This window comes from Condylura cristata, unplaced genomic scaffold, assembly GCF_000260355.1.
Source record: "Condylura cristata isolate star-nosed mole 26May11 unplaced genomic scaffold, ConCri1.0 scaffold00013, whole genome shotgun sequence".
NCBI classification, from domain to species: domain Eukaryota; kingdom Metazoa; phylum Chordata; class Mammalia; order Eulipotyphla; family Talpidae; genus Condylura; species Condylura cristata.
Window position 1 is genome coordinate 30,514,904 of NW_004567114.1, and position 11,424 is coordinate 30,526,327.

Consider the following 11,424-nt stretch of genomic DNA (forward strand, 5'->3'; position numbering starts at 1 on the left):
GTTCTATCTGACAACAGATACAAAACAGAAAACTGAAAGACACAAACTGGAGGAAAAAGGATTTGTAGAGACAGGTAAGTGTTTATAATATGTGTAAAGCAGTAAGTAAAAAGATGAACAATCTAGTAAAAATGGGCAGAGGATGTGAATAGGCAATTCATATAACTATAAAAGCAAAGAAGACAATGAACATACCAAGATGTTCAATCCTATTTGAAATGGACATGTAAGAACAAGGAGATGATTCGTTCCTTCAGCTGGCAAATCTTCATAAAGACTGCCCTGGGTGCTCTTTCTTACAAGGGTGTGGAAGTAGGCTCCTCCATCCATACTGTCAGTAGGAGTACAGCTAGGCTCCAGCCCCGACTCCCCACCTCTGGCTGCTGCCCTGCTAAGACTCAGCATTCCCATGTATAAACCAGGCAGACCTTTCCTCACAGGGTTATCGAGGACTGAATAATGTAACGCATTCAAGTGTTAGCACAGAGCTAACACAGTAGCATGCAACACTTGTAGGTATTTCAGAAATAAGCTTTTTTGGAGATGAACTTGACAATATGTGTCAAAAATTTAAAAGTGCGCTTGTGGGCCCTCCCTGGTGGCGCAGCGGGTTAAAGCACTGCACTGAGAAGCTAAAGCCACTTCCGCATGAGTTCGATTCCCGCCTGCCCCGGAGGTGACCACATGGTGTGGCAGACCTCTCCTGACCCACCACATGGTGTGGCAGACCTCTCCTGACCCACCCGCTGCTCCCCTCAGCAGTGTGCTTCATCGATCTGCCTGTTCTGCTCCCCACTCTGTCTCTGGTGAAGCCTCTCACCGCCCCTGAGCCTCTAGCCTGTACCCTGGTTCTGTATGTACAAATAAATAAATCTTAAAAAAAAAAAAAAAAGTGTGCTTGCATTTTTATTTTGAGGTGACATTCCTTCACAACACCCTATGTAACTCAGGGGTATGGACACACCTCTTCAGATACATCTTACCACACCATACCCACCATCAAGGCACCCACAGTCTACCACCACAGTGCACTGGGCCCCTCTCTGCCCTCCCCTCAGCTAGCTGCAATTCTACAGTCAGATTTCTAGGGTTTGTTACTGGTGGGGTCTGTCTGGCCGTTGTTTTGTTTCTTCATAGTGTACATTAAATGAAACCATCTGATATTTGCTTTTCCCCTTCTGACTTATTTCACTTAGCAAAATGCCATCCAGTTCCATCTATGTTGTCCCCAAATGGCAAAATTTCACCATTATTTTAGTAATGAGCAATATTCCACTGTGTATATATCCCACCTCTATCTAATTCACTCCTCTGTTATTGGGCAATAGGCTGTTTCCAGAACTTGGTTATTGTAAACAGGTCTTCAGTGAACATAAGAGTGCCTATAGCTCTCTTCAAATTAGTGTTTTTGTATTCTTCAGGTAGATACCTAGGAACAGAATTGCTGAGTCATATGGTAGATCTATTTTTAATATTTTGAGAAACTTCACACTGTTTTCCATTGGGGCTAGAACAGTCTACACTCTCCCCAATAGCATACAAAGGTTCCCTTTTCTCTAAACCCTCACCAACACTTGTTTTTTTCTGGTCTTTTTGATACAGGCCATTCTTACAGAGTATAGTACTGGAATAAACACAGACACACAGACCAGTGAAATAGAAGTAAGAGTCCAGAAATATAAGCCTACTTTTATGGGCAGAGGTTCTTCTATTACAAAGAAGTCAAGCGTATACATTGGATAAAAGTTGACCCACATGCAAAAGAATGAAACTAAACCACTGTCTAAAACCATATACACAAACTAACTCAAAATGGATTATAAAGATTTGGATGTAACCATAAGAAAAAAGTAAACAGTGTAAACAGAGGCAAAACTCTGCTCCACTGGCTTCAGGGTTCTTCCTTTTGTTTAACAGATACTCTAGGAACAGGCGTGTGTACTATGTGGATATTAATTGCTACATTCTTCCAACCACAAAAACTAGGGTCTGCACAAGAAATCTCAGAGAATGAAATATAGAAATAGCCAAAATGAAATTGGTTGAACATCAATGCACTCAGAGACTCCTTCACAGTTAAAATTGTATCTGTTTCAATAGTGTGTGTGTGTGTGTGTGTGTGTGTGTATAAACTCTCTGGCAAGGAGTGAAATTACTTTTATTCTCAGGTTTCCCATCTGTCCTCAACACCTCCCTCCTGTGGGTATATAAACCCTTCTAAGTCTGGACATAAGCACAGAAATCACTCCATTATACCACTTTCTTTCATAATACTCACAGGAGCCTGAGTAACAATAAAGTGAATGTATTTTAAGGTTCCTTTGTTGACAAGATGATAACAGTTAGCCAAAAGGTATCACCTAGTAGCTAACGTAGGTCATGGCCAATCTGAGGCCCAGCTACACTGGCCAAAGCAAAAGATATATTGAATTACTAAACACTTATCACATCTAGACACAAATTAAATTCTCCCAGGGGGGGTCTAATTACCAAGAATTTACTTATTTAATCCCTTAATACTATGAAGATTGATTAAAAGGTCAACTACTAGCATTTTTAATATTGCATGAATTGTATCCCATTTCTCTTCTTCAACAGTATTACCATAGCAGCAACACAGGCTATGATTTCTTAACAGGTGATTCCTAATACCCAGATGGATTTAGGAAGAAACCGCATGTAGCTGTCCACCCCTTGGTATATTTCTTAATGCCTCTCTGCTCCTGCCTTTCACCTTCCCTAAGGTGCCTAAGTGGTCTCCCTAAAATCCTGAATCAAGATAAAAGACTTGTTCCCTCTGTTCCTGGGAGTGAACCTCAGCCCTTTCCCTTATCCAGGATACTCACAAGCACCTCTTGTGCCATCATCTTAACTAAACTTACTTCTTGCTTTTCTGCATTCTACATATGCCCCTTTTTGTTCAGCAACATATATACACACCCATGAACACCTCACACACCTGGGGATCTGCAAGATGCCTGACCATGAAAGAAAACTGGGGCTTCAAGTGACTTTTGCTGTCACTATTCCCTTGAATGACACCACCCACTGGAAGAAATCTGTGTTCATTGAGTGCAGACTGGACCCCTCTGGACACAGCACAGAAAGGGCTTCCTCCTTGTTTGCTCAACCTCTTGCTGACTTATGACTAAGTTAAAAGCACCCAAAAAAAGACTATTTAACCTTGTTGTGCCTTAAATTAAACCTGGGTTTCAGAAACCTTTCAGATCACATGTTGGCTGAACATGTCAGGCTACCCTAACATGCTCTGCAGCCAAAACTTGCATCACAACTTCTGTTTTGCTCCAGCAATGCTCAATGTCTCTAAGTAAATAGGAAGCTGGCACAGGGCCCAGCATGGAAACTTACATTCCAATCTCCAGAGGTGAGCAGAGCTGGGGCCCTCTCTTATTGGGAGTTGCTTTTGACAAGCTATCCCATCAAGAGGGTGGAGAGTAATTAAGTCAAATATAATGAAGATTTGAGTGAACTATTTTGAAATAAAATTCCATTTCATTAAATCTGATTGTTATCCCACACATGCTTTTTGATAATCTTCAAATGCACAAGTGACTAGGAGCCACCAAACCACCCCAGGGAAGTCTTCGTTGCAGACAGTCATGCTGGACTGAAACATGTGCTGCTGAAATATGAGGCTCTGCAGGGAAGGAATGTCTCTGATATTGGGAAAACTGTCCTAATTTTATCTCTAAAAGAGCAAATATTTCTTTGCCTTCCTAAGTTAAAGCTTTATATTCCATGCAGAAATAAGATGTGAGCCAAACCATGGGTTGTAACTCCTTCAAGTGACTTTAAGCATATTAAAAAGGCAGCACCTTTTAATTTTCATGCTTACTGATATAGCATGCATAAAGAAAGAACTTTGAGTCAGTGTAAAATAAAAGCATCATAATTAGAAAAGTATCTGGCAAGTAGTAACTAAGTGTCACCTATAACAACTGCTGCTCATGGAGCCCAGGAATAGGGAGGATTTTTAATTCCATGACCTAACAGCTAGAAGAAGAGTCAATAGCTAGAGAAGTGAAATAATGGGCCCCCAGTGATCCCTGCTAGCTAATACCATAGCTACCATTAGACTAGACTCCGCTACCCTTGATTTCATCCCAGGGCTCTTGAGTTTACCACACTGCACTGTGTCCTTTATTAACTTGGGTCTCCTGCAATCCCTAGAAAGTAATAAATTTTCTGGTGAGGAAACAGAAACTAACAGGAAGGTTAAGTGAGGTCAAGTAGCCAAGGCAGAAGCGGGGACATCAGACTGTTTATTATTGTTGAATTACCAAGTAGTACTATCAAATGTCTTTCTTCTTCTTCCTGAGATATTTGTTTTATCATCAGTGCCTGTGGAGGGAATAACTGTGAGAAAAACAAACAAGAAAACTTTAAACTTAACCAAAAGTTACTAGCCAAGAAAATACCAGAAAGTATATATTTCTAAAATCCATCCCTAAGAGGTAATGACATAAGATAACTAGAGAGTTTGGCTTACTCCATCAAATTTACTACAGAGCAACTATCTGAGCAATACATACAAGCAGACAATGCATAGAAGAAGCAATGCAGAAGAATTTAAACTTAGAGGATCCCTATCTGAGACAATAATGATAGAGACAAGAGAAAGGTAAAGTTACATATTAAGCAAATACATAACTCAAGTGAGTCTTTACAAGAACACAGCAGCTGTGGGTGAGAGCATTGAGTGCTGAGTGAGGGGAGATTAAAGGAGTTGCATATCTAGTCCTCTTGTAATTAAGGAAGACAGCACAAATGGGCTGAGATTAGCAGTTGTTTGGAAAAGAGGAAGGAGAACCTGGTGAACCAGGATAGGGAGAGAGTTCCCGGATTTCCTGCCAGGAGGGGGGGGACAAAGGATGCAACAGAGTGTTGATATTTTAAGATGGCAAGCGCCCCCCGCCCTCACCCAAGGCACTGTACAGTGTCAGAGTCTTCTGTTTTTTGAAATGAGCTTAACTACCTGACTCATAGCTATTTCCAAATTCAGATCCAGTGATTAGACTTGATATATTATGAGGCCTGACTCTGCAGGAGTTATGCACAGTTCACCACAGGTGTTTCTCAGGGGCTTGGCTCCCTCTGAGGAAGTCTAAACTACATAAACACCTACCATATACAATCTCTGGGGATGGTATCATCAACAAAAGAGGAGAGAAAAACAGTTCTAGATTGTCCTAGTCCTGAACAGGACTCAGGACTCACAGCAGCGGGGCAAGCTGAAACATCTCAGTCAGGACTCTCCATCCTCTCTGTGGGCAGAAAAGGGGCCTATCAGGGGCCTCTCACCCCACTGTTATGTGAAGTGAGCTCAGATCCCCCATCATTCCACAACCTCCTCCTTGCTTCTTGGTGCCTTCCAGAGCTTCTAGTATCTCTGAGTACTGTTAAAGCACAAACTTGCCCCTTCTCAGTCCTTGAAGAAAGGAACTTTGATTCCAACACGAGTACCTTGTTTCTCGCCATCTACAATTTGTCTCCTTCACCAGCTCTTCTCTTCCATTCAAACTGCAAATTTGTGTGTCCCAAGGTCCTTTCCACACCATTCTTCTGGTCGTTCTAGATGCATGCTCATTTCCTCACGGACCTCATATTCTGAGGAGTCCCCATCACAGCTCTGGCTTTGGCTTTTCTCTACTGAACTTATTTCTTGTTTTTCAATTGAAATAGAATAATTGATAAGAATGCTTTCAGGTGTACAATATCATGGTTTTATAGTTTTATCATAGTTTATATAGTTTTATACTGCAGAATGATCACCATAGTAAGTCTAGGTAGCTTCCAACAGCATACAGAGTCATGATGCTTTTTTCTTATAAGAACTTTTAAGATCTATTCTCTCAGCATTTTCAAAGAGCTAATACAGTAACATTAACTGTAATCACCATGCTGTACATTATATACCCAAACTTATTTGTTTTACAATGGGAAGTTTGTACCTTTTGACATCCTTCCCCTTTTTCACCCATCCCCCACCCTTACCTCTTAAACTTACTTCTAAGCAGTTTCTCAAAACTAAGATATCCCAAAGTGCCTAAAGCTTTACATTTGGAGGTTGAACCCACTTCCCTATCTCTTCAGCTCACTCTTCCTCCTAGATCATAATGCCACTATTCTTAGTTATCAAAAAAAAAAAAAAAAAAAAACTAAAGATGTCTTCAGATTCTCTTTTTCCACCCACAATCGATGAATCGTCAAGTTCTATGAAACGTACTATGACCTGACTGAGCTCCTCCTTTGAATATAACTCCTGCCTCCTCTGCCCTCATTGAGACTACATGAAAATCTCCTAACTCATCTCCCTACATAACTTTGCTCCCCTCTGCAATCCAGCCTTCATCCTTCCAGTTACTCTTATGTAATGAGGGCTGGGTCATGTCACACTCTGCAGGGAGGTGGTTCCCCTGGTATAATCTATATGAAACTCCTGCATGGAGTTACACTTACTCTAGTTGTCCCATTTGAACCACTGGAAGGTCATGGGTGTGGGTGTTTGCCAGCAGGTTATATTCCCACGGTTTAATATTCATGAGGAAGTACTCAGACAGCAAAATGGCTTTCAGAAGGGCCTTCGTCGGGTGGGAGACTAGTTTTTTCCCTAGCCCTCATGCTCTGGGGTCAGGATTTGAGGCCCCAGCAATAAAGTTTCCACAAGATTCTGCAGAGGCAAACAGAGGCAGACTTGGAGTAAGTCCAGAAGTGACAGCACACATATAAGATCATAAGAGACCATCTCTATGCATTATTCTGTGTACATTTCATTTTCTGCCACGCGGCTCAATTTACATGGTCCAGAGAGTGCACTAAAGGGGAGTAACCGCCTCTGGGAATGCCATGGTAGATTGTACATCCTAGCAAAAAGTGAGAGTTCTCAAGGGAAAGTGGATTCTGGAGCCAAAGCTCTTGAGCCACAAGCTCTAGCACATCTCCCAGGTGGCAGGGTTTCCCAGCTGTCCATCTGAGAGGACATGGCCTCCTTTAATTAAGTCAGGAAACCTTACATGCCTCTACTAAGTCAGTTCTGCAGACACCAATGCCAGCTTCCTGACCCAACGCAGGTGATTCTCAGGAACTCCTCACACATCCTTTTCCTTCTTAACCCTCTCTCAATTCCTTGAGGGATCTCAAGGAGTTGGCAGAACATCCTCAAGAGAGGAGGAAACTGGGCTATTTCTCCTCTAGTTTCCATTGCCATCCCTCACTGGCTGGAGGCTGCTTAGAGAGAAATGGGTATTAATTTCCCAGCATCTCCATTTTTCTTTCATGGAGGAAAAATTCAGGCAGAGCACCTGTATATAGCATGTCAAAGAACTTAGTCCTGAGTTCTTTCTATCTTTTGTTGCCATAAATACTTCCTAACAAGCTGCTTCCAACTCTGGAATGAGATAAAATAGAAACAGAAAAATCTTAAAATAATCATCTTCAACTATTATTATGCCTACTCCTTTCTGAACACATAATTTAATGACAGAAGTTTTCTCATGCTCCTCATGATCGAATGCAAGAATTCTATAGTTCCCTTCTGTGAAAAGTGTAAGAATTTCTACTCTCACTGTAGTTCTACAAACATTTCACTCCCTCCACTTGTTTCATCCATGAATAGTCCTTGATGTGCCACTTCTTTATTCAGTTTTTTTTTAATAAAAATGAAATACTTCCCAGTGGAACATGATCACCAGGTTTGGCGAACAGGAAGAAAGGTGTTTCTGGTCCCATGAATTTGAACTGGGTGCATTTCCATCATTCATAATCATCCTTATTATCTGGAACATCTCTCAATGTGGCATCATCTTCAACCCAAGCTTACGCTCAAGAGTCTTGACTTTCATAAAAATGGAAACTCTTTTCAATTATCTAGCAATTTTTCTTTCATTATTAAATTTACCTGGGGAGAAAATGTCCCACTTATGGTATCTTCCGTTCTCTGATAACCTTCTGAACTTTAACATAAGAGGACAATGAAGCCCTAGTGGGTATTCAGCTGTCTGAGCAGAGGTGACATATAAAATGTCTCTTTCTGCCCTGTAGTTTATAACAATAATATAGGATCGTTATAGAAAATACAAATGATAGAGAAAACTATTAAGGAAAAAGTTTCCTTTAAAAATTATCTTGAGGCCCTCCCTGGTGGCGCAGCGGGTTAAAGCACAGCACTGAGAATCTGAAGCCACTTCCGCATGAGTTCGATCCCCGCCTGCCCTAGAGGAGACCACATGGCACGGCAGACCTCTCCTGACCCGCCCACTGCTCCCCTCAGCAATGTACTTCGTCAATCTGCCTGTTCTGCTCCCCACTCTGTCTCTGGTGAAGCCTCTCACCGCCCCTGAGCCTCTGACCTGTACCCCAGTTCTGTATGCACAAATAAATAAATCTTTAAAAAAAAATTATCTTGAATTGTGCTATGCAAATCATCACTGTGATTATTTTGGTGAACATACCAAATATCCTATACAACATATATAGTGTGCACACATCATCCTACATAAAAGGTCTCATGCTCTAGGGTGCTATTTTGCCAATTACATTTCACCCAAAACACCTTTCCATATCTTTTCTTTTAAAACACTTTATTTGGCCCTCCCTGGTGGCGCAGCAGGTTAAAGCACAGCACCGAGAACCTGGGGCCACTTCCGCATGAGTTCAATTCCCGCCTGCCCTAGAGGAGACCACATGGCACGGCAGACCTCTTCTGGCCCGCCCACTGCTCCCCTCAGCAATGTACTTCTTCCATTTGCCTGTTCTGCTCCCCGCTCTATCTCTGGTGAAGCCTCTCGCCGTCCCTGCACCTCTGGCCTGTACCCCAGTTCTGTATGCATAAATAAATAAATTTAAAAAAAAACTTTATTTTCTTAGAGCAGTTTTAGTTTTATAATAAAATTGAGGGGCAGATACAAAGGTTCCAACATATAGCTGTTACCCCCACATAAGAATAGGTTCTCCTTTTCTCAACCTTTCTCATCAAATGGCACATACATTTTTTTTTTTGTCAAAAATAAAACAGGTTGACTCTTCCCAACTAATGTGCATTTAATTCCATCCATGTATTTTCATGGCTTGAGATGGTAGTTGTTTTATTTTAAAGTGCTGAGTAATATTCCATTGTCTGGATGTAGTATGACTCTATCCATTCACCTACTAAAAGGTATCTTGGTCCTTTAATTCCTGGCAATTGTGAAAAAAGTGGCTATAAACAACTATGTGCAGGTTTTTTGTGAACTTAAGTGCTCCATACTTTTTTTAAGTGATCAATTAAAGTTACCATTTAACCTTCATATCTAATAAAAATGAACTGCATTACAACTCATTGGAAACTAAGTTAATGCCATCCCTGTGAAAGTAGGGCTTCCCTGTTTAAAACCTTTACATTTTTCCTCATTCACTTGAAATTTAGGAACTGCTCTCTGCACCCCCACCCCAGGCTTCAAGCTCAGGTTGGTCTTCCTTCCTCAAAAAAAAAGATTCTTATACAAACAACCTGTCCAACTGAAATCTTTTCCAGATAAACATGTGTTTCCTGCTGAGGACTAAAAGAATCCTGCCCTGTAGTTTGGCTTATTCCATTTCCCTTTCCATTTTTTTTTCTTTTCCACTAGTAGATTTCTGAGGTCCTTTCAAAACACTCAAGTTCTGATTTTATGATTTTAGAGACTCGTTATAGGATATCAGCCACAAGAATTATGAAGCTTGATTATTTCCTTCTCCAGCTACATGTCTGGAATGAGGGCAATGCGGTCTCCCTCACGTTGCTGACTCAACAGGATTTTTTAAACTGTTACACCATTGCTCATTGTAAACAAACTAATTAAAAACCTAATACTGAAGGCAAAATGATTTTATCACTCAGCCAAATTTCCTGAAACACTAATGCAGCCAGCTTTTTAAATATATATGTATATACACATATATATATATAATTAAAAAATAACAAGGAGACAGCTATTTTAGTCAAATGTCATTTACCTCATGTGGTCACTTCCTGTCAGAAGCTAATAATTTAGAAGCATGTATCGTGGCTACTAGGCAGGTTTTGGGTTTGTTTTTGATGATTATATTATGTCTAAAACAGGAAAAAAAGAAAATTTAAGAGATGAAGGCATTACACTCATTTTGCCTTTCTTCTAAGACAGTATAAATAAAAATTTGGTGTTGAGAGGACTGGAAGCATCTGACAAAAGCAGAGTTTTGGATCAACAATGACTCCCCTCCTTTATGATCCAGGTTTTTATCCTTATGCTGTCAGAAAGAGGACATCCACTTGTCAAGAATACATGAATTCTCTTTTCTTAAAAACTCTTCCAAGGGTCCTTTCTTTGAATTACCACCTAGTGTGTATTCTTAAATCAGAGTTTTACAATTTTCCAGGAAGAGTAGAGATGTCTGCAAGAACAGTCCAAGGAGCTGGATAAGACATGATGAAAGTCTCATCTTCTGGAGTATTTAGCACCAGTGCAACACACCATATTAACAACATACTGGATGTTTTAGCTTTAATTAAGGTGTTTCTCATACTCTAGTAAGCCTAGCGTTCAAATATATAACAATGCAAAATACCACTGGGGTTCATGCAGAAATGAAGAGCAACAGACCTCTCAATCCTAAGCTGTCATTCAATTCGCCAACCACTTTTGGGGTGAGGGAATATTTTGCTATTTTGGACACTAGCTTGCACACCATCCTCCTTTGCTATGACCTTGGTCCCCTTCTGGGCTCTAAGGACACCCAATCTCTTCCTTCCCTCTTCACCATATGCTTACTGAACTGAGAGTTTGGGACATTATGTGCTGGGCATTGTGATGGAAGCAGAGCCACCAGTGTGAAAACAGAGAATAACCTTCAATACCTCTAAACCTATTCTGTCTTGGAGTCTTACTGAACACCTATTACTATACATAATACAAATTCTGTGCATGTGTGAGAGAGAGAGCTGTAACCAGACATGGAGAAATCAGAACCACTTCTCTTAAAGATGACAAAGGTAAGACTTTCAGTACAAGTGAAGGGGAGGTGAAGTAGAAAAAAATGGGAAATGTGTTAAAAGAAAAGTAAACAATAATATGTCAGTGCTCAGAGTTAAGAGAGAAGGCTGAAGAACTTAACATTCACCTTCTTGACCACAACACTTTAACACTGAGTAGCTGTACCATCATCATCATCATCAAATACTTTCAAATGTCACTATGCACTGGGGTCAAAAACACCAAGCAGTCAGAGTAAAGCCTACTCCAAGAAGGCCATAAAATCATTATTCTGGGTGCAGGAAGAAACCACCTGTCCTTTTTTTTTTTTTTAAAGACTTATTTATGTGTACAGAACTGGGATGCAGGCCAGAGGTGCAGGGGTGGTGAGAGGATTCACCAGAGACAGAGTGGGGAGCAGAACAGGCAGATGGAC

The 11,424-nt window shown here is 40.8% G+C and overlaps 1 protein-coding gene across 1 annotated transcript in view; it reads right to left on the reverse strand.

The window, feature by feature from the left end:
- The window catches only part of PRKCH (protein kinase C, eta), a 199,480-nt gene that overhangs the window by 94,658 nt on the left and 93,398 nt on the right, over positions 1-11,424 (reverse strand). The gene's annotated exons all lie outside the window — the stretch shown is intronic.